The 18,682-nt window shown below is 45.5% G+C and overlaps 2 long non-coding RNA genes across 2 annotated transcripts; one reads left to right on the top strand and one right to left on the bottom strand.

Annotated features, from left to right (window-relative positions):
- Positions 1-3,012: 3,012 nt before the first annotated feature.
- LOC310679988 lies at positions 3,013-4,843 on the bottom strand. Its single transcript, XR_014512591.1, has 2 exons — positions 4,694-4,843; positions 3,013-3,493 (listed from the first exon to the last, which is right to left on the bottom strand). It is a non-coding gene; the product is annotated as an uncharacterized lncRNA (long non-coding RNA).
- A 705-nt stretch (positions 4,844-5,548) lies between these two features.
- Positions 5,549-16,860, top strand: LOC310679977. Its single transcript, XR_014512576.1, has 3 exons — positions 5,549-5,664; positions 7,216-7,273; positions 16,535-16,860. It is a non-coding gene; the product is annotated as an uncharacterized lncRNA (long non-coding RNA).
- Positions 16,861-18,682: the final 1,822 nt, after the last annotated feature.

Here is an 18,682-nt window from a genome sequence, read left to right as displayed (position 1 = left end):
TCAAGCACAAACCTTGCACACCCTCTGATTTGACTGCTGCCCTTACCATTCTAGGTCTCCCTGACAGACAGTAAACAAGCTCTGCTTCCTACCCACTTTCTTTGAAATCGCCTCCTTTTGTCGCTCTTATCTGTTACTTCCACAGCTTCCCAGCCCTCTCATCAGAGAGCAAGGAGCCTCCTTCTCTGGGTTCCCACAGCTGTCAGTCTGATTCGTGAAGAAGCCTAATTTCTGGAAATCTGCCTTCCTTGATGGCCCTTCTGCTGTTGTGCCTCTTGATCCTCAACTCAAACTGCTGATAAAATACCCTCTAATTAAATTCCTGTTCCTCCTAATGGACTTGTCCTTTTTTGGATGGCACTGCATCTCATTTGAAGCATCTGCAGGTGGTTTCGCTTTGAGGGCGGAGGTGGGAGCTGCCTGTTGCAGGAATCAATTTGGCTTTCATTGACGAGCACTTTTGTCAGAAGGATACCTCGCTTCTTTATTTCACCTTTTGGAAGTGAGGAAAGTGACGCAATGTCATGGGGAGTTTCTCCCCGTGTGGAGTTTGATTAATGCCAACGCCCGAGAGCCTCGTCTATCTCCTGGCACAGAAACTCATCTCCCCATGCACAGCCCTTTGGGCTCAAAACTGCCTTCTTGTTGGAATGATAATAGCTGAATATAAACATACTAGCAGTAAAATCATCCTTTCTACCTACCAGAGCTGAATGTGATAAGACATCCCAGCCCAGCTGTCATTAAGTGGGCAGCCTGTCCATTTTCATTCACTTGTACTGTACATGTTAAATGCTCTGCTCTAGGGAGAAGGATTGCTAAAGAGGTCTTTGTTCTCTCCTGTATTCTGGAGACTCTGAGCGACAGCCATAGCTGTGCATATGTTTGAAAAAGGGAAATTGTACACCAACTGACCCAAATTCAGCACTGAGAAAAGTGGGAGTCTCTTAATTGTATACAATGCATTATGCGAGGGTGCGTTATAGTCTGCAAAATTTATTTTGCTGCTGCTGATCATGGGAGGTCTGTCAAAGGAGTAAACTGAAGCTTTAGAGTTCTTCAGAACTCTTCAGGAGGCTAGATGGTAAACAAAAGGGGGAGGATGTGGTGCGGGGTGAGGGGAAGAGTGAGTGACGTAATCTGAGGCTGCATCTGGTATGAGTGTTAAGGTCGGACATCAAATGCTGCCTTATACTGAGTCAGACCACTGGGCCCTTGCTAATGGGCATCTAGGTCAGTCCTGCACTGACTTTCAGCATCCCTGCAGGGTTTTAGACAAGGGGCCTTTCCAGTCCTACCTGCAGATGTGACAATCAAATGAGACTATTTAGGTGCTATGCAGGTTTCCGGTTGCACCGAGATGAGAAGAAGAAACATACAATAGCATACTCTCCAACTGTCCCTATTTTTTTTAAAGACATATTTTTATTAAAGATTTCTTGGTTTACAAAAGTATGTGCAATGTCTCTTTTTTCAAGTTACATTTTCTACAGATCAGGTCCAAACTACAAGAAAGAAGATTCCACCTAAACATTAGGAAGAACTTCCTGACAGTAAGAGCTGTTCAACAGTGGAATTTGCTGCCAAGGAGTGTGGTGGAGTCTCCTTCTTTGGAGGTCTTTAAGCAGAGGCTTGACAACCATATGTCAGGAGTGCTCTGATGGTGTTTCCTGCTTGGCAGGGGGTTGGACTCGATGGCCCTTGTGGTCTCTTCCAACTCTATAATTCTATGATTCTATGATTTCTTGAGACATCAGTGTTACCTTAGGAAGAAAAAGGGAGAGCGGTGGAGGGGGGCATGGTGAGTGGGGTTGGGGTTGGGTGGCAATGCTTCTTTTCTACTTAATGTATGTGGGGGGGTTTGTGTCAGCGTCGCTTGTGCGGGTTCTCTTTATTATTTGTTTGTGTTCCTTTGGTGGTGAGAGAGGTTGGGGTTGGCCTAGGGTGTGGTTGGTTGTTTTTGATTGGCTGTAGTGAACTTTATTTTCATGTGTGAGTGGGGTATGTGTGTGTTTTTGTATCAGGTTAGCCATATTGATTTGTATGCTGTTGGCGGATTCTTGTCGTTGTCTTGTTGGGCTGTGTATGTGATAAAGGGGAGACGTCTTCTTCTATTTGTCCCCATGTCAGTTTCAGTTTGTTGGCTAGTTTTTCGAATAAGGCTATTTCCCATACTATTTGGTACCATTGGTCAACCGTCCCTATTTTATTGGGACATTCCCAGAATTACAGAAGCCATCCTGGCTTCTGATTTGATCCCAGAATGTCATTGGAATGAGCCGATGACCACAGCAGATGCTGTCCTCTCACGCGAGTCAGATGATTTGGGTGAGAGTGCGGTGCCAAAAGACTCACATCTCCTGGTGTCGCACGAGTAAACTGACTCACATGACAGCATGGTAACAAAAAATGTATGTCCCGATTTTCACCAGGGGAATATTGCAGCTGATTCCATGTTGTCAGAGTTTGTATTTCCGCAGATGGGAAATAAGTCGTTGTATGTTTCTTCTTCCCCCACAGGGTAGTGGAGAGTGTAAAGCGCTATGATAGTGTCTCTGCTAAATTTTTATCTGAGAATAGGTAGTTTGTTTCTCTCCAAATTAGGGTGTTTCCATGTGGTTTTCAAAACTGAATCTGAAAGTGTGAAGTCAGAAGGGACTGCTGAGCTAATGGGTTCTTCAGCACTCAAATGGTACCACTCAGTGCCAGTTGGTTTCCAGAACTCTTACTTAAAAATACTCCCTCTTGCCTGGAGGCCCCCTTCCTTTGGCAGAGGAGGTTTGGCCTGAGTGCTTCCTGGGGGAGAAGAACAGGAGTGTTTCTAGAACCACAGTCCCGACTAGCGTGAGTGATGATTATACACTCAAACGTGGCCAGATTTGGCTATAGACTGAGCACTGATTGCATAAATACATATTTAAAACCAGAATCTTACAGCAGTGAATCTAATTGTCCGTAGACTCGTATATGTGTGCCTAATTAGCATCACATAAATAAATCAACAGTGGATAATTATACAGTGAATCAGCATTTATTTTAGCAAGCACTGCAGCTAACGGCAAAGTTGTGCCTCCGCTGTTGTGAGTTCCTGTTGTGTTATATAAGAAGGGCTCTGAACACAAGCACCTGCTGCCCCCGAAGGATGGCAAAGCCTTGGAGGAAGGCAGAGGAGAGGCCCTTGCCAGGAGCTGCAGCCAATCATCTGCAGCAGAAGCAGCCAAACAGGTTTCCCTCAGCTGCATGACGAGGTTTCCATGCTGCCTTTTGAATTGCAAGGCTTGGGTGGATGGTTTGGCACAGTGGCAGCAGCAGCAGCATCGTCTGCTCACTCGCCCACTGCATCCAGCTGGGGTCCTGGAGAGGAGGATGACCTGTGGGTCAGTCGGTCTGCTGTGTAGCGGCGGCAGGCTTTAAGCTTTGCGGCCAGGTGTCTCCTGTTATGCACACACACAAATTTGCACAGTGGCCCTTCCAAGCTGTCCTAGCCATCCACCTGAATAGAAGAGGACGAGGGAGGCAAAGATGCATTTATTTGACCTGCACCAGAAACAGGGATGATCCCCAAACCAGCTAGGGAGACAACTCGCCGTAGCTTTTAGCATCTCCGTGTGTGGTTGAACGTGCCTGTTGTCAAACCAGCATCTGCTCCAAGTAGCCCTGTAACTTACTGTAACAACAATAGGTGAGTTCTGTCGCTTATTTTTCTGGGGAAAAGGCACTGACTATGGCAATCTGCAAAGAGTCAAAGGAGGAGGATCGCTCTCATCCCCCACTGTCTTCCACGTGTGAAGAACACTCATTGCTATTCCTATGGCACCCTGCCTCTAAGAATGCTTCCACTTCTTTGTCACCCAGCACTGATTTAATAGCCATAAATTCTTCAGGATTTTCTTACCTGAAGGCCCCTGTTGAACATCAATCTCGGGGAATTCCGCAATATGGTCCCCAGCCGTGGCCCATTGAGATGGACTGACCTCAGGCTCATCTGCCCGTGACAAAATAAGAGAGCTCAGTGCAGAATGAGCACTTTACGGGCAGATGGATAGCAGGTGACAAAACTTAATGGTGCTTGCTGTTGGGATAAGGATTAACTCCTCATTCCTGATGATGTGCAATTGTGGCTTGCTGCCATCTCAAGGCCTCCCGTCACCAAATGACCTCCCTAATGTGCAGGTGCCAGGCTGAAATGCCGCCTCTATTGTCGGGTCAGGCAAGAAGCCCAGGTCTTAAGAAATCCAAGAAAACAATGTTGTATTGTTGTTGTTCGAAAGGGAATAACAGAATGGTGGAATCTGTGGGAAGGATTTTCCCTCTGTGCGGAAATGGTATGTGGGTTTACCCCCCAGTAATTCTGCCCCCAACAAGCAGATATGCCAGGGGTCAGCAAACATTTTCAGCAGGGGGCCAGTCCACTGTCCCTCAGACTTTGTGGGGGGCCAGAATATATTTTGGGGGGGGGGAAATGAACGAATTCCTATGCCCCACAAATAACCCAGAGATGCATTTTAAATAAAAGGACACATTCTACTCATGTAAAAACACCCTGATTCCCAGACTGTCCACAGGCCGGATTTAGAAGGCAATTGGGCCAGATCCAGCCCCCGGGCCTTAGTTTGCCTACCCATGAGATATGCTGTGGTGAAAATACTCCAGATTCCGGGGGGTGAGGAGAGAGCAATATTGAATTCCTTACTGAGTAGGAAAGGAGTACGACTTAGTTTCTTGTTGAGCAATGCAGCAACAGACTGGTTTCCGGTGCTCCTGTTTGCTGTCCCCCCCCCCCCCCATGGATCCACAGGTTAGTTGCACCAGATGTCACAAAGAGATTGATGTTACTCTGTATGAACCTACCTGAACTCTGTGATCTGCTCTGGAGGATCAGCTCTCTGGTCCATCAATATGAGAACTTAGACTGACAGGTATTAGGAACAGGGCCTTTTCAGTGGTGACCCCATACTTATAGAATATGATCTCCTATGAAGTACGTATGGCCCCTTCATTGCTGACATTAAAAGAACAACCCTCAAAGCATTTTTATTTCAATCTGCTTTTTAGTAATATTTTTAATTCCCATGCCTTGGTGTTTTTTCTGCCAGTTTCAAAGGGGTGCAATTGGAGATTATAAATGGCTGATTTATATGCTTTGCGGCTGGTATTGCACACCGTCTTGTGAGGACACTTGTCATATAAATCTTTTACTGATTGAAAAAATAATAATGTATTTTGCCAGCAAAATGGTTTTACTATTGATGGGGGTCATCACGAGAGGTTTGACTATATGTAGGGTTGCTTTTTCTGCAGGTTCCCAGTACTAACGCAGCAGATTTCTGCATCCCCCTCAGAGTTCTGGATTAAATATACATTCCCTCCGAATAAGAACAAGTGGGGCTTTCTCCTTCTGCTTTCTGTTTTAAATATGCTATGCTGTAATACTGTAATTGTGCTTCTAATGATGTTCCCTGCGCAATGGACATGGAATGTTTCTTTGTTGATGCTCTTGGATTTCTTAGCAACTGAGGGGGGGGGGGAGGACTCTGCAGTAATTCTGGCCCTATCTAGGAGTAGATTCCAGAAAGTAGTGCAGATCCTCCCCTTGGCCTTCTGCTTGTGGAGTGCCACAGGATTCAATCGGGTCTTGACACTGCTGGGGGAAGTCATCCAGAGGTACTGGTGTGCTAGTGACAGCCAACTCTCTCTCCCTCTCTCTGCCACCCATTTCCCACCAAGGCAGTGAATGTTCTGAACTGGGGCTTGGAGACATTCATTCTGATTTGCTTGCACAAAACTTGCACAGTGGTTAGAATATGTACGGTCTTTCTTGAGCATTTGTTTTTATTCATTCATGGGTTGATTATATAACAAGGATCATTCATCCTGATAAGCTTTGTTTACGCATATTCCTCTTCATCATTTGATCCTCCCACACTTTTCAGTGAACTTCCCAGTCACTTTCCAAACTGCAAAAAGGTTATTAAAAAAACACACACACACGAAGCGGATTTGTTGCACTAGGGCTTTGAATTGCACAAACCTAATGTTCTGATAGGGACGTGGGTGGCGCTGTGAGTTAAACTACAGAGCCTAGGACTTGCCGATCAGAAGGTCGGCAGTTTGAATCCCCGCGACAGGCTGAGCTCCCATTGCTCGGTCCCTGCTCCTGCCAACCTAGCAGTTCAAAAGCACGTCAAAGTGCAAATAGATAAATAGGTACGGCTTTGGCGGGAAGGTAAACGGTGTTTCCGTGCGCTGCTCTGGTTTGCCAGAACTGGAAGCTGTACACTGGCTCCCTCGGCCAAAAAAGTGAGATGAGCGCCGCAACCCCAGAGTCAGCCATGACTAGACCTAATGGTCAGGCGTCCCTTTACCTAATGTTCTGGTAAGCAACTGAATCCCTCCTGCAAAATAGTGACAATCAGGAGGCACCCAATGATGATAAGAGTGATCAAAACAATGCTTAATCAAGACATAGGGAGGTCCTGTTGCTTGAAGGTATCTCTGATCTAGAGATAGGTATATAACTGGTGGTAGACCGGGTGGCTTAGGCTTTTTCTTGGAGAGGAATGACCTAGCCAAGTGATTCTTCATTTGTACTACTATAAAGAGCTGCACACGACTGCTTTCAAAAAGTGCTTATAAACCACAGATGCTTCAGAATGCAGCTCTTAGGATTTTGAGTGGAGCAGTCCACGGAGGCCTGTAATGCCATATTTACAGCAACTTCACTGACTTACAGTTAGTTTCTGATCCCAACTGAAAGGTCACTTTCATATTCACAGCCTTAAATCTACTGGGTCCAGGATATGTTTTTAGGGTCACCTGATATTGTATAAGCTTACTTTGAAGTCCTCCTCTGCATGCTCCTGATCATTTGAAGTACAGTGTGTGTGTGTGTGCGCGCGCACAGAATAGGACACACACACATATACACGCACATGCATGCAGTGCTTTTTTCTAAAAAAATGTTTAGGTGTATGCGTACCCCTGCTTACTCCCAGAAAAAAGCACTGTAGATAGATAGAGTGTGTTTTTATTGAAAGTTTTCAGCATACAATAAAAAATAAACTAATTTAAATGAGAAAGAAAGAAAGAAAACAGAGAAAACAGGAGGAAAAAGAGAGAGAAATAAAACACAGAGCTCTCTTAACCGTTATCTTACAAATAAAAGGGGGTGGTCCCTCTCAGCTCTCACCTGGAAACTTCCATTTCTTCTTCCAGCCTCCCACCCTGGGAATTCTTCCCTTCCCTGCCTCCATCAGTCCTCCACCACCTTCCTGTGAGTATCCTCATCAACCAGAATAGGACCTTCTCAGTGATGATTCCAAAGTTATAGAACTCCCTACCACATTGGGGTATTCTGAATGCATTTTTATGACAACGGTATGCTGTCCCTGCCCCCTTGTTTCTGCTGTTTGATGTTTCTTTGGGGTTTTATTGCATTTCCTCTTCCGCACTGTGTTACCCTCACTCTGAATGGGTGTCAAGGGATCGGGGAGATGGGGAAAGCACCAACCGATGCTGGGAAGGAAAGCACAGGTGTTGGCTATGCTGGCGTTTTCCTGCCTATTGTGCTATGATAATTGGATGGTCTTGGTTGGGAAGCCAGACATATTGCTTCCCCACCTTCAGGTAGATTCTGCCCCTGCACACTTTGGCACCTCGGGGTGGTGGGAAATCACACCAAAAAGGATAGATGCTTTTTAGATCAGGTGAAAGGGTTCGCACACAGTCACAAACACTTGTGGTTTCTGCTCAGATGTACATGAAATGCTTTGCCCTTGAGATGACTGCTGTATTGCAACACTCTTCATGCTTCAGGGGTCATTAATAGCACCATGGCAGCACTTGGTGACAAAACAGAGCATTAACCTGATTAGCTCATATTTGAGCACATCCTTTGCAAACAGCCTGGTCTTCCTTAGGATGAGACAAATGTCTCCAGTTTTGTGGAATGAGGCTCTATATGGGTTTTTACACAAACACACCTGGGGGGAAGGCTGGGAGACTTCATGTCAGGGACATGAATTGGAAAAGAACCTGCTTCACAATGTGGATTGGAGGGATTTCCAACCATGGGGGCTTGCATCCAAATATGCAGGGACCAAGGATACAGACAATGGGTTGTGGGTGGGTGGGTGGGATCATGTAGGTCTTTGATAGTTTAATTTGTTCCCAGGTTATTTCTCAGCTAGAAATCAATGTAGTCATCCAGTGGCTTGGGATAGTTGAGAGTTAGAAAAACGAGTTCTGGAGTCATTATTACTGTGGTATGGAGGAGTCGTGGCAAAACGACACTAAGTACATTTGTAACTTGACAAGGTTTGAAATGCTTAGGAGGGGCACAGTTGCACTGGGCTTCAAGTTTCACAAACAGCTGCTGAAGTGAAATGGGCATAGGAGATTCCATGGCAACAAATGGGACCCATGCAGTTTCCCTATTGCCCTAGTCCAAAGGTGAGGAAACGCCATCCTTTGGGCAAATCTTGCTTTGCCAGGGGTTCCAACCTGGAAGGCCATTTTTCAAAACCACTCCCACCTGTCAATCATCTAACAATCTGTTGAGCAGAGGAGTAAATCCTGCTCATTTCGGTAGGGTTCAATGCAAAACTGTTCCCAATCAGGGGACTTGGGCACTTCACAGCACCAAGTCACTTGTTGGCCACCAACTTGGATGACTTTCGAAGAGGACAAATTCATGGAGGATAAAGCTATCAGTGTCTGCTAGTCATGGGGTAACTGTCTTGCCTCCCCTGTTGGAGGCAGTGTGCTTCTGCATGTCAGTTGTTGGGAATGGCAAGTGGAGAGAGTGCTGCTGTGCTCAGGCCCTTCCTTCAGGCTTCCCACAGGTTGTTTGTTGTGAGAAGAGGATGCTGAAGTAATTGGGCCTTGGGCCTGATCCAGCAGGACTCTTCTGCTCAAGCAAAAGCTTATTGGCAAAATGGAACGATCCTTCTCTTGACTCTAAGAACTACTGTCACGTTGCCGCTTTCTAACAGCAAAGACGATGCCAATTTCTTAAACTCATCTCTGGAGCAAAGAGGCACTTACAGGAGCAGCCCGATGCTGTGGCAGTTCATTTACTCCTCTGCTGCTTGCAGTGGGATGAAAATGGAGCCCTGCTTAAACTTCATTGATGGTAGGTGGCAGAAATTCTGCAGGAGAAGCCAGGAAGTGATAGCTGTACTGTATGTGGCACTGCCATGTGCCCTACAAGATGCCATTTTGTGAGTTCCAGCTGCAGCCTTGGAATGGCTCCTCCTAGTGGTGGTGAGGGCAAGTGGGGTGTGTTTGTGGTCCACACACCATCCAATTCCCCTGTTGCCGACACTCTGCCTGCGTTGCTATCTCTTGCAGAGGGAACCTCCCCCCCTGCTGTCTGTGCCTCGACAATAGTGTCAGCAGGCTCAAAGTAAATAGTTATTTTATAATCTTATGTTTCTATCAGTCAACTAATGGGCTCTCTCAAACACCAGGGCTGCAGGAGTTCTGTGCCATTAAGCTGTATAATGCCATATTTCTCAGCTGACAGTCCTGTGCTCTCATCAGCATTGCTTACAGTGGCAGAATCATAATCAAAGCAGGTGGAAAGAAAAGAGGAACAGCAGACTCCTTTACAGAGCAGCGTGATGTGAAGGGCAGGCTGGATGCCTTGGGGAAGGAGCTTGGGGGCAACTGCTGGACCAGCAGCTTAAATCCCAGTAGTAATTCAGAGGGAGAATTCAGGCAACGCAGCATATTTGGCTCCCAGATGCTCAATCCCCACAGCATCTCTCTGCAGCCTGCTTGACCTTCCTTGCAATGCAAGATGTCAGCCTCAGATGCTCTGCCTTTAGTCACTACATGCCAGGGTGGACCTACCCTAAAAGCTGGCTTGAATGCAGCAGACAGACTTTATGGAAAGGGAGTCTACAAATCTTCTTCCTCTTCTTCTTCTTCTTCTTCTTCTTCTTCATCACTCGTAGCTGAGTAAGATTGTCTTCCATAAACACGGTTTTAACAATGAGTCCTTAAGTGACTGTGGAGGCCAATTCTGGATGCACATGTCCTTCCACAGTGAGTGGGAACATTGGTTTCCTGGCAGGAGTTGATAACGGTGTGGATTTGCCAAGCGTGCCTTCCTCTTAGCATGTTTCTCCCTTGCGTCCTGAGTTCAAGTGTCTTCAAAACCCATGACACCTTTGGTAAAGGCTGTTCTCCAATTGGAGCGCTCACATGCAAGTGTTTCCCAGTTATCAGTGTTTATACTCCATTTTTTTAGATTTGCCTTGAGACAGTCTTTAAACCTCTTTTGTTGACCACCAGCATTACGCTTTCCATTTTTAAGTTCAGAATAGAGTAGTTGCTTTGGAAGACAATAATCAGGCATCCGCACAACATGACCAGTCCAACAAAGTTGATGTTGAAGAATCATTGCTTCAACACTGGTGATCTTTGCTTCTTCCAGTACACTGGTATTAGTTTGCCTGTCTTCCCAAGTGATGTGTAAATTTTTTTGGAGACACCATTGATGGAATCTTTCAAGGAGCTGGAGGTGGCATTTATAAGTGGTCCATGTTTCACAAGCATACAGTAAAGTTGGTAGTACAATAGCTTTGTAAACAAGCATTTTCGTTTCCCTGCGAATGTCCTCAAACACTCTGCACTTCAATCAGGAGAAAGCTGCAGTCGGAGAGCTCAGGCGATGCTGGATTTCAGCATCAATGTTGGCTCTTGTGGAAAGATAACTGCCCAGGTAGGAGAAGTGATTGACATTTTCCAACGTTACACCATTGAGTTGGATTTGTGGCACTGCAGAGGGGTTATTTTGTACTTGGTTTCATTTGGGAGTTCCAACAGTATCTGAATGGCAACTGAATCCCCATTCCAGCTTTAGGGAAGCAATAAGGGGAGCTTTTTGCTGAACCACGGGAGTGGAGTGAGAGTGGCACTGGAAAGAACTATGAGAGGGAAAACCAGAGCATTGTAGAGTGGGGACAGAGATTCTTTATATCAATGACTGTAGCTTCTATGCAGCAGCAGCAGACTTCTCCTTCAAGGGTATGGCTAACTAGGGAAAAAATATCAGTTTGTAATTTATGATTATCATATGCAATTTGTGCAATCAGGAGCTGATACTGCAAGGAAAGAGATGAACTGCAAAAGAGGGTCAAGCAAATCAGAGCCCTGAGCGGCCAATAGCAGCAGGCTTATTTTGGGTGATGGTGCTTCAAAGGCATCAGTGTGAGCCAATCAAGATAACATGCAGGAAGAAGTGGTGGTGAATGAGTCATATGCTGCTTCCTTGGTCTCTTGATGGGTCCCAAAAGTGGTGCATGCTGCAATTTCTGGCTACCACCACCGAGTAAAAGGCATCTAATTTGAAACACTCCTGGGGACAGCTGCCTTGCAGACGTGCTTGTAGATCAGTGGCTCCAGCTACATAGTTGGTGCAATTGTGACGGTCTTTGGCAGTGCTGTTGCAGGTTTGTCCTTCTTTCAGAGCTATGGCAATCCCTTCAGCTGTACCATAACTGAACGCAACGGCAAGAACAGGAGCCCCATACAATACAGAGGAGGGACGCCATTTGCAGCCACACAAAACCATCAAGCATGAATCAAGCAGAAAGCTTTGTGTTTTTGCTTAGTGGTGCAAGGTGTTGGGGTGCATCTTCAAAAGCAGAATCCCATCATCCCCAAAGCAGAAGAAGAGACGGCTGCCTGGAAAGGGAAAGGCCAGTCATGTTATTTGCTGCTGCTCCACACATCCCCTCTTTGCTGTGCTCGTGGCTTTCCAGCTCATCCGTCATACAGCAACGACAGTCAGCGTGTGACTAATTTACCCGTAGCTGACTTTAATAAATCATCAGGAAAGCACCGGCTCGGGCACAAATGAAAAATTACTTAATTTTAATTAAGACTGCACAATTAATTTGCAGGACTCCTGCCAGGAGCTGGGGGGTCACTCCGTTCCTGAGCCAGTGCAGTTGGCTTGCGTTGCAGATGGTAATAGAAATCCAGGCTGTTTGGCTGAAATCTGTGTGGGATGAGATGAGGGCAGGAAGCCTGCAGGGCTGGCAGGCACCTGCCTGTTTGGAAACAAGCAAAGCCTTCAGACAGCATTAAGAGGAATGCAAGGCAGGAATAGATACAGTGGTACCTCAGGTTACAGACGCTTCAGGTTACAGACGCTTTAGGTTACGGACTCCGCTAACCCAGAAATAGTAGCTCAGGTTAAGAACTTTACCTCAGGATGAGAACAGAAATCGCATGGCAGCAGCAGGAGGCCCCATTAGCTAAAGTGGTACCTCAGGTTAAGAACGGACCTCCAGAACAAATCAAGTTCTTAACCACTGTACGTAGGTTGGATACCTGGGGTTGGATCCCATGAGCTGCTTTGGATTTGAGCATTTCTAGAAGGGTTTCCTGGTTCTTTTCTGTAAACAGCAGAGCTCCCCCTGCACCCATCCCATATGCCACAGCACAAATTCCTTTTTTTTTAAAAAAAATAATTTTTATTAACAGGCCAATCACATCACATTAATTCCAAATCACAATAATTCCAAATTACACAGCCAAATTTTTAAAAAATTTTGTTGGGGGTACCCAACAAAATTTTGTTGAGGGTACCCTTTTCGAGCTCCAAAAGGGATCCGATCATCTCTCTTACTTCTGCTTTAATTACACAGTTCTTTCAAAATAATATTCACAGTTCTGTTCAACCTTCTCTTTGTTGTTTTCCTCATCTTCTTGTTGTTATCATATATTCCTTTCTTTGTGATCTCTGCTAATCTCCACAAGCAGGTTGAAGACAAACGTTGTTATATCCTGTGTGAATTTTACACTCATCCAAGAGCCATAAAAGTAGACAGACGTCATTTCAACTCCTCCGTACAAAACATTCCTGATCTCCCCAGGCCCGCCGCTCCCTCATAAATTTTCTCAGGGGGCCCTGCTATGCCGAACCCACACTCCAACATACTAACAGCCATAGTCCTCCTCCCCTTGAATTCCTGCGGGCGGGCCTGCCATGATGAATCTCTTTTTATGACTGCATTACAAAGGACTTACTTTCGTTTCCCGATGCTCCCATAAGCCACGTCCTTGCATAGTAATTAATTTCCACACAGTTCTTATTCCTCCTGCTTGTGATCAGTAATTGCAACGGTTCTTTTTTTGGGGGGGAGGATTATTGGGTAATCACATAAGACAAAAAAAAGAAAAGTTTTTCTCCCCCACCCTTTTCAATCTCGCTCTGACATACTGATGAATCTTCTTCTTGATTTATTCTTCTTCTTGATTTATTGTTAAGTCCAGCCTGTCGCTCCACTTCCCAGAGATCCCTTTAGTTAGCAGTCTTTACTCCCGATCTTCGCTCGAAGTATGTGCATTTGCTTCTGTCCTGATTGTTTATCTAGAGCTCCTGCAACTAGCTGCGCAGATCAGAGACAGCGTCCAGGAGAGCCGACCCACACGAGGGCTTTTGTGCCTAGTGCCCTCACCCCCTTTCGAAACCTATACCAGGAGAGGTTCCCGTTCAAGAGACACAACAGACAATGCCCCCTTGCATATGGGTCAGGCCAATGACCCATCTGGCCCAGCACCCTATTCTCACAGTGCCCCCCCCCCCCAGATGCCTGTGGGAAACCCTCAAGCAGAATCTAAGCACCAAAGCACTCCCCGCCCCCATGGTTTCCAGAAGCACTGGAGAGATGCATGATTCTGATCATAGCTAATATTGATGTTGAGGGTATTCCTGCACACAGACCAAACATAGGAAGAGTCCTGCTGGGTCAGATTAAAGGCCCATCTAGTCCAGCTTCAAATTTTCCACCGTGGCCAAATAGATGCCTATGGGGAGCTCACAAGCTAGGCATGAGGACAACGGCTCTCTCCCACTGTTGTTCCCCAAAGACTGGCCTTCAGATCCATACCTCCTTTGGTGCAGGGAGCAGCCATGATGACTAGCAGTCATTCACAACCTTGTCCTCCATGAATTTGTGTACTCCCCTTCCTCTATTATATTATTTTTAAAAAACTGAATAGCACTATAAACATATTTTATATATATAAATAAATAAGCTCTGTACTGTATACACAAGGACTATGCAATGGTGGTGACATGTGGGGCAGGGGACAGGTGACAATGAGCGTTCACCGAAGAGTTGCTACCTTGTCTCTTGTGTTACCGGCACACCAATTTGCTCCCGCTGTGAGCTCTGACAATGTGATTACTCTCCTGGGTTCCAAGACTATCTTAAGGCACAGTTGAAAACAGATCAGACATCAAGGTTGCAATTGTAATGGTGACTGTCATATAAAATGATTAGATGAAGTACGGATAGAACTGTTGGGAGATGCAAGCTGATGATCAGAAGTGCAGTTCTGTTCTGAGCCGGTGTGTTTGGGCTGCCAGGTGCCATGGGTCAGCACCAGGGGGGTGGGTGGCGGGTGGGATGCTGCCATTGCCCGTGCTTCTTTGTGGCTTTTAACTGGCCTTGATTGATAGGGCAGGATGCAGAGGCAGATGGACGAGTGTATGAAGCAGGCTAGCCATTCCTGTGTTTTTAACCTGAACCTACTAATATATAACCAATTCTACTGGAATCAATAAGGCCATCAAAGAGTAAATGGATTGAGGATTGCGGAGCGTTTCATCTTATGTAGAAGAGGAAAATAATGCGGGAAAGGAAAGGGAAGCTCTTTCCAAACATATGGTTGCTTTTTTTTCTTCCTTTCGTGTTACCAGCAGTTTGATGGATGCTGCTACACTGTGAAATAGCCTGTAATTACTCAGTGGGACAGTGTGGATTCATCAAGCAGTGATCAATATTCACAGCATCCAATCAGGTGAAAGTCTTCAGTCCTGGTCTTCGGGCATAAAGAAGCTCTAAGCTGATGGATAGATGCTGTTTACGTGACAAGCCACATTACAGGATTCTCACAGTAATGCAGTACACACACACACACACACACACACACACACACACACACACACACCTTCAGCTATTTATTGTATACATGGGGGGGGGGGATGGAGAGCAAAATGTGGGAGAGGGAGGAAAAGGGGTGTAAAAGAATGGGGGGAGGTGCCCACCCACCATCAGCTGTGACCTCATACACCACCAGCAAGTGACTTCCAACAGATTACTCTGAGGGAATGTGGCTCTTGACAGGAAAAAGAAAGGTTCTGTACCCCTGCTCTATTGGATCATTCACACAGGGCATTAAAGGGAAGCAACACTATCCCTCCCTTCCATGACAATGTCATTTTGTGTACCTTTTTTGTTGTTGTTTTTAAAAAATCAGTGCTGAGTGTTAGTCAAGTGCTGGGCCACCATCTAGCTCCTGAGTGGAGCTGATCCCAACACAATTAGGAGTTCCCTCTAAGGCTCATCCGTAGCCGTGGCGTCATTCTGCATCAGCGGCAAGGATTGTACCACGCCTCTCCAGTGCAATGGTGGAGAGGTGTGGTATAGTCCTTGCCACTGATGCAGAATAAATGCACATCTCTCCTGATTGTTTAGGGGAGAAGGAGACTATCAATTTCACTCCAGGGTTCCCAATAATGAAACCAGCAAGCATCCATTTCCTTTCCTTTTACATCTTTTAATCTTATTTTGTTGATCATTTTAATATTCAGAAAAAGACAGAAAGGGTAAAATTGTGAAAAACAAATAAGCTGATGTCCAGCTTAAAAAACCCCCAAACAGATTGCAGATTTCCATATCATAACCAAGCAGAGTCAATTAAAATCATAAAGGTCCAAATAATATAAACAGATCTGCAGTCTTGAACCTTCTTACTCCAGTACTTTATAAGAGCACCCAATTTTTCTACCAAATTTTTAAATCTCGTTACCTGCCTTCTCAGACTTCTGCCATAACATCCCTTTTCAGGGGAGCAAAAAGAGAGCTGTGAACTATTTGCCCAAGGGAGAGAATACACCTGGAGTATGCTTTCCGTGGGCATGTGACAAAGATTTGACCTTAAGTACGTATGTTTGGAAGTAAACTATGTTGATGCCAGTGGAACTTATTTTTGAGTAAACATGGTTGAGATCAATATTCAAGCCCATCATTTTCAGAAGAGGTAATTGTATTTGCAGTGGTTCACTGAGAGGCAATCTCTTTCTGCAAATTTAGCTCCAACTCCCTGGTGAAATCCTTGCAAGTAGTCATCGGGGTTTTTGCCTCTTCCAGCTACGTGTGGCACTTGGAGATGATAGTTGCTGTGAGTGCAAGAGGGCATCATGTTTCCATGCCACCGAGCTGTGATCAGAAAACCCTTTGCTAGCTTTTTGGCTGGTCAGTAGGGGATGAAGAGGAGGTGGCAGTCAACGGGAATTAATCTGGATTATTATTTTTAAAAGAGGAAGTACCATCTCATTGCAAGCAAGGCGATAAGATGAAGTCAACAAATGCCTGTGTTTGGTAGATACCCGACCCCCTCCCTTCTCCTTTTCTGACCCCAGGGGTACATTTGCTTAGCAACCTGCCTTCCACTCTCTTTCAAAATTCTACTGAGGGAAGGTTTTACTTCTTCAATTTTGTTCCATTAGAAGTAATGAAAAGGATCTGTCAGCATGAACATCTGGAATTTCTATTGGGGAAAACTAACTTTCAGCCGAGGAGCTGACTCCTGTTGCAAGACAACAAGCCCCTGGATACATCAGCAACAGGCAGGAGGTATTTTTATGCTTGCCTTGCCCTCAAGCGGCTCTTGCAGCTTTCAAGTGTTCCACCAGGAGGACCACTGTCTCTGGCGAAATCTGACTAAATGGGTGCATTGATTTAATGCTAAGCAGATGCTGTCAAGTAATTAAGACTCTCCACTTGGAGGAGCTGCATTGGGAAAGGATGAGAAGACACACACACATACCCCAAAGATGACTAGGCTTCTTTTATCATTGTTTAAGATGGGATGGGTGGATGGACGGATAATAAACAAATGAATGAAATAATGAATGAATGAATGAATGAATGAAGGTATTTTGCTGTGGTGTGCCTGGAAAATGGAAGTCACTAAGCAGGCACATGACAAATGGATCATAGAATCATAGAATCATAGAATCATAGAGTTGGAAGAGACCACAAGGGTCATCGAGTCCAACCCCCTGCCAAGCAGGAAACACCATCAGAGCACTCCTGACATATGGTTGTCAAGCCTCTGCTTAAAGACCTCCAAAGAAGGAGACTCCACCACACTCCTTGGCAGCAAATTCCACTGTCGAACAGCTCTTACTGTCAGGAAGTTCTTCCTAATGCTTAGGTGGAATCTTCTTTCTTGTAGTTTGTATCCATTGCTCCGTGTCCGCTTCTCTGGAGCAGCAGAAAACAACCTTTCTCCCTCCTCTATGTGACATCCTTTTATATATTTGAACATGGCTATCATATCACCCCTTAACCTCCTCTTCTCCAGGCTAAACATGCCCAGCTCCCTTAGCCGATCCTCATAAGGCATTGTTTCCAGGCCTTTGACCATTTTGGTTGCCCTCCTCTGTACACGTTCTAGTTTGTCAGTGTCCTTCTTGAACTGTGGTGCCCAGAACTGGACACAGTACTCCAGGTGAGGTCTGACCAGAGCAGAATACAGTGGCACTATAACTTCCCTTGATCTAGATGCTATACTCCTATTGATGCAGCCCAGAATTGCATTGGCTTTTTTAGCTGCCGCGTCACACTGTTGGCTCATGTTAAGTTTGTGGTCAACCAAGACTCCTAGATCCTTTTCACATGTACTGCTCTCAAGCCAGGTGTCACCCATCTTGTATTTGTGCCTCTCATTTTTTTTGCCCAAGTGCAATACTTTACATTTCTCCCTGTTAAAATTCATCTTGTTTGTTTTGGCCCAGTTCTCTAATCTGTCAAGGTCGTTTTGAAGTGTGATCCTGTCTTCTGGGGTGTTAGCCACCCCTCCCAGTTTGGTGTCATCTGCAAATTTGATCAGGATGCCCTTGAGTCCATCATCCAAGTCGTTGATAAAGATGTTGAATAAGACCGGGCCCAAGACAGAACCCTGTGGCACCCCACTAGTCACTCTTCTCCAGGATGAAGAGGAACCATTGATGAGCACCCTTTGGGTCCGGTCAGTCAGCCAGTTACAAATCCACTGAGTGGTAGCATAGTCAAGACCGCATTTTACCAGCTTCTTTACAAGAATATCATGGGGCACCTTGTCAAATGCCTTGCTGAAATCAAGGTAGACTACATCCACTGCGTTCCCTTCATCTACCAGGCTTGTAATTCTGTCAAAAAATGAGATCAGGTTAGTCTGACATGACTTATTTTTCAGAAATCCATGCTGACTATTGGTGATCACAGCATTCCTTTCTAGGTGCTCACAGATTGTTTGCTTAATGATCTGCTCCAGAATCTTCCCTGGTATTGATGTTAGACTGACTGGGCGGTAATTATTTGGGTCCTCTCTTTTCCCCTTTTTGAAAATAGGGACAACATTTGCCCTCCTCCAGTCTGCCGGGACTTCGCCTGTTCTCCAGGAATTCTCAAAGATGACTGCCAGTGGTTCTGAGATCACATCTGCCAGTTCTTTTAATACTCTTGGATGCAGTTCATCTGGCCCTGGAGACTTGAATACATCTAAACTAGCCAAGTATTCTTGTACTATCTCCTTAGTTATTCTGGGCTGTGTTTCCTCTGCTGAATCATTTCCTCCAAATTCTTCAGGTCGGGCATTGTTTTCTTTATCG

This window comes from Podarcis tiliguerta (assembly GCF_965153285.1).
Source record: "Podarcis tiliguerta genome assembly, chromosome: 6".
NCBI classification, from domain to species: domain Eukaryota; kingdom Metazoa; phylum Chordata; class Lepidosauria; order Squamata; family Lacertidae; genus Podarcis; species Podarcis tiliguerta.
Note: the sequence above shows the minus strand (reverse complement) of the source record. Positions and strands in the feature narration are given on the sequence as shown.